At 34.0% G+C, this 5,224-nt stretch overlaps 1 long non-coding RNA gene across 1 annotated transcript in view; it reads left to right on the top strand.

The window, feature by feature from the left end:
- Positions 1 to 4,896, top strand: part of LOC149137202 (uncharacterized) — an 11,356-nt gene extending 6,460 nt beyond the window's left edge. Inside the window, exons 2-3 of the long non-coding RNA XR_016237955.1 lie at positions 2,454 to 2,522; positions 4,727 to 4,896. This is a non-coding gene — a long non-coding RNA (uncharacterized LOC149137202). The remainder of the gene's footprint in view (positions 1 to 2,453; positions 2,523 to 4,726) is intronic.
- The last annotated feature ends 328 nt before the right edge of the window (positions 4,897 to 5,224 follow it).

Here is a 5,224-nt window from a genome sequence, read left to right as displayed (position 1 = left end):
AACGGAATACATAAAACACACAAGCCACATAGAGAACATTTCCTTCATATCAGTTGCCGCCATTCTAAAACTAAGCGTATATATATATATATATATATATATATATATATATATATATATATATATATATATATATATATAAATATATATACACGTGTATAAGGGATGACCACTAGGTGGACATCCAATATGCTAGAAAGAGGTCATCAGCGACCCAACTACAAAGAAAAATAATGTTCTCCAGAAAAATTTCGCAAAACACCAGAACAGGACAAAATGAGAAATATAAAATAAAGAATTAACTGTGCACTGCAGTTTCGAACATTAACGTATTACTTACGCAACGACATCCGTGTTCTCGTCAGCACAGCTGTTCTAGAATCAATATAATTTGCAGAACTATACACGAATTGTCTTCATGAAATAAGACTTGCACATCGTTCTACCGATTACACTGGGGTTATTTTTCAAAATGTATCAGCTCTGGCGCGCCAAATTCCGGAAACAACTCTGTAGAGAATAATTCATTGCAGTATATGGCGCCCAGTGACTTCACCTATTCGGTTCACGAAAGGACAGTCTTCGGGAATAGCGATTTTATGACACAGATAAGGTGAAAGCGGTTGTCAAGAAGTGAATACAACAATGCACACCTGAATTTTTTAAAGGCGAACCTAGAGTTGGGTTCAGTGAGGGCACAAATGCATCTTTTGTGACTATGAGGAAGACTAGAGAGGAAGAGTTACACTACTAACATGTGCAAGTTAAGCCCACTTCTGTATTACTTACGGTTCAATACTTAGTATGCCAGTATATGTGTGTGTGCATGTGTATGTGTATGTGTATGTACATACATATATTGATATGTATGTATGTATGCATATATGTATGTATGTATGTATGTATGTATGTATGTATGTATGTATGTATGATCCGGGCTACGTACCTTACATAGCGAGCGGAACCTCAGAAGTGGTAAATATTCAAGCGAGATGTATACCGCAGACTATATCTTCATTAAATGAAAGTTTACATTGTCGCAAGGAGGTACATGTTAATGCATGGAAGATTCTGATTGAATCTTCCATGCGTTAACATGTACCTCCTTGCGATACGTCTTTGCGACAATGTAACCTTTCATTTAATCATGATATGCTTGGCTTGAAGAGTAACCTGCGGTATACACCACGCTTGGATATTTACCACTTCCGAGGTTCCGATCGTTATGAAACATATATAACCCAGATTTTATCTACTCCATTCCGTAACTCTTGTATCCTTATTCGCACACCCGGCAACTCTGGTCACCTACCGTGAATTATAAAAATAATTTTTTACAGTTTATCGTACTTCGATACGAAAAAATTCACAACATTCCGTCTCAATAAACCAATATTGTCCCTGAAAGTTGTTTTTTATATTTAATACGGATTGTTTGAAGCTAACTTTCTTCTTACACCTCGACCCCTTGGATCTTACATTTATATATATATTTGTGTGTTCGTGTGTGTGTGTGTGTGTGTGTGTGTGTGTGTGTGTGTGTGTGTGTGTGTTACTCTTAGAAATATTGTCAGGCTACATAGGATAATGAACTGTCAAAGAAAGGAGAATGTATCTATACGTTTCCTCCATGACTGTGAGTACAAAAAAGCATATTTTGTCGGACTCAGGTTTCTTTGTATGCACATGTGTATATATGCATAAATTTATTATTTTACTGTCAACATCTTTCTGTTTACTGGAAAGATAAAAGTGTATGTGTACACATCTCATTTGTGCTGAAACAATCTAAATGCAAGATCTATCTATCTATCTATCTATCTATCTATCTATCTATCTATCTATCTATCTATCTATCTATCTATCTAAATACCAACATTTCTCCCGTTCCCTTACAAATAAACTGTGCCTTTCCTCCCTCTTTCTTTTCTCTCACTTCCCACTCCCACTTGCTATATATTCCATCGTTTCTGTCTGTTTCTATGTGTATGTATGTATGCATGTATGTATGTATGCATGTATGTATGTATGTATGTATGTATGTATGTATGTATGTATATGTGTGTGTATATGTATATATATATATATATATATATATATATATATATATATATATATATATATATATTTATATATATTTATATATACTTACTCTTTGATTGTCTATTCTATGTATTCAAACATATTTGCAACTCACTTCAGTCCAACGCTTTAACTTAATATACAAATATACCGACACAATGTCATGCTGTTTTACAATTTCTGTTAGATTGCCTGAAGTAATCTTTATTTAGATGTTCAACTGATTCAATTTTCGTCTGAGATTAACATTTTATAAATATGACAAAATGCCATGGCGATTGGAACAACTATATTTCATATCACTTCTTTTGTTTTGTGACATGATTTTTGTATTACATCTGGTATATTATTACTACTTCTTTTTTATTTAGTGACCGATCGACCTGCAGAAAATAGTGATCAAATGTCCATCATATCACATCCTTAGCTTGAGATAAAAGGTAAGAATATCATACAAACATAGTTCTCCTGCTATAATCGCGGATCGACCAATCGTTGTGAGTGAATTTGGTAAACGGAAACAAGTTTAGAAACTCGTTTTGTGTGTTTGTAAGGTACCGAAATTTTGTGATATTTGGTTGATAACTGACGATGGGTTTGAACATGTCCGTGTCTGTTATATGTATGTTTTCCTGGGGTTGATTTATTTGACTAAACCTTCGAAGGCGGTGCCTCAGCATGGCTGAAATCCAATGAGTGAAACAAGTAAAAGGTAAAAGATAAAAGACGCAATGCCTAAAGTATAGATGGCATAGTTACGTCAGGAATGCTTATGACAATGGAAATACTTAGTTTTACAGATTAACTGATGCTTTGGGGATTACACAACAATCATTGAGATGTTAAAAGTTAACAACCGTCCTGACAATTGGTTTTCACAAAAAGAAGTTAATCTCTGCATTAGTAAGTCATACGATCCAATGCTGGAACCTTTTCCTAGTCGCACGACCTACTAGAAATAGCAAATCGCATTCCACTCCCTTAACAAAGAACACATTGGAAACGCTAAGTCTAAACCTGAAGGTGTTGGTCATGGAAATTAAGCTACTCTATCAGAGCTTATATGGAACGAATAATAACTACAATATATTTAAAGATAATATATATGAAGATAACAACTACAATATATATGAAGATAATCAGTCCTTCTTTCATTTTAACGTATGCAGAATCAGTTCAATGCCAAAATTTTTACTTGATAAACTTTACATACATTCCAGCATAGCTCGGCGCTCCCCAGCTTGTCTATTCTTATTTATTCCAAAAGCCTGCCAGAAGATAAGTGGAATAATGTTAAGTTTTGGTTAAAAGCTATTTCCATTTTAGTAGTGGAGTCGGAAATTATGATATTTAAGTTAAAGAGACATCATTTTATCCATTCGGATACTGGTGCTCCATTATAAGAAAATGAATTCTTCGGATTACTAGGACGATGATAAGGAAGATAAGTTGGTGATCAGGCAAAAATAAAAGCGATTAAATATTCTACGATATTTAAATGCACCTCGTTTTCGTTCTAAGATTAAATTCTACCACTGTTCACTTTGTCTTTTTGTTTGTTCCATATTGATTAAACAAGTACTAATTATGTCCTATGATCTAATCAATCGATTATACCCCTAGTATATGGTCTAGACAAATGTTAGAAATCAACACTTCAATTTATCATTATTCTCTCAAAATTTTAGTACAAAACCAGCGGATTTGAAGGGAGGAGCAAGTCAATTACAATTACAGCACTCTTGACTGGTACTTATTTTATTGACCACGAAAGAGTGGAAGACAAAATCGATCTCGACTGAATTTAAACTCAGAACGTAAAAAGTTGAAAGGAATTCCGTGGAGCATTTTGCCCTGCGAGGTCACGAGTCAGCCAGTTCGCCGCCTATAATTTATAATAATATTGTTTGATACAATGAGAAGGTGGTCTTGTTGAAACAACTTCGAAACCGAGTTTGGCGCACGTGACGTTACCTAACAATAGTCTAATATCAAATTTTTCTAGGCTAACTTTAAAAACCATGAGTTTACCTTCAACTTCTCAGGAGATCAGTTAGAAAATATCAGTTATATAATGGAGTCCATTTACTAAACTCTACACCAGACTTTCATTCTAAAAACTAGCATTGTGGCTAAGAATCACTATATCATTTATATACAACAGGGAAGTGTACTGGTGAACATTTTAGAGCATTGTGATATTGTTATAAATTTCTACGTTCTGATTTCCAATCCCGCTCAGATGACTACGTTTTTTTTTTAACTTTAGGATATAATAAAAGAAATATCAGCCGATTAAATAAACGATACCCTCTCACTAAATTTGAGGCCTGAAAATCAATATATTATGCATGTAATTTGTGTCAAGGAAAACTAAAAAATTTAAATATTTCACAGTTATTACTGAAAACTTAAATATTGATGTTTAAATTATATTCTGTTTAATGAGCAACGATTAATAAATATGAAATAAGAACATGTAAAATCATATAAAGATGATTACACATGTAATCTTCTATAATTTCATATTTATTTTATTCGTTTAGGTTTTAAATTATTTCATTGTCCTCATAATTGAACTGCAACGATACTGAGGCATTGCCTTCAGGGATTTAATCTATTATCATTTTTCTGCTACTTATAGTATCCATCTCGGAAAATGAGAAAAGATGCAGTGAACTAGACCTAAAAAGCGACAACCGATACAGATGAAAATAGTACAGAATATTTTTATTTATTTGTTTTTGCCGTCCAACGCCAACACACGTACACATGCAAACTCTGATACGCTTGCATATACTGAGGGGAACTGTGTCTGACACACACACACACACATATATATATATATATATATATATATATATATATATATATATATATATATATATATATATATATATATATAAAGTGTAGTATATTGCCACTTAAGTGTGGCTGACCCCTAGGGGTGGATGTTACTGTTGCTTTTAGCCCCAGGAGGACATCTCCTCCAGCTGGCTTATCGACACACGACTGTGTCCTGTTTGCCAAGGGAAGTTATCCCTCTCACCTCGATCTGCAGCACGAACGTATCCGGATTTCAGGGTTATTTCCCTTGGCAAACAGGACACAGTCGTGTGTCGATAAGCCAGCTGGAGGAGAT

This window comes from Octopus bimaculoides, chromosome 2 (genome assembly GCF_046866305.1).
Source record: "Octopus bimaculoides isolate indiv1 chromosome 2, ASM4686630v1, whole genome shotgun sequence".
In the NCBI taxonomy this organism is placed as follows: domain Eukaryota; kingdom Metazoa; phylum Mollusca; class Cephalopoda; order Octopoda; family Octopodidae; genus Octopus; species Octopus bimaculoides.
Note: the sequence above shows the minus strand (reverse complement) of the source record. Positions and strands in the feature narration are given on the sequence as shown.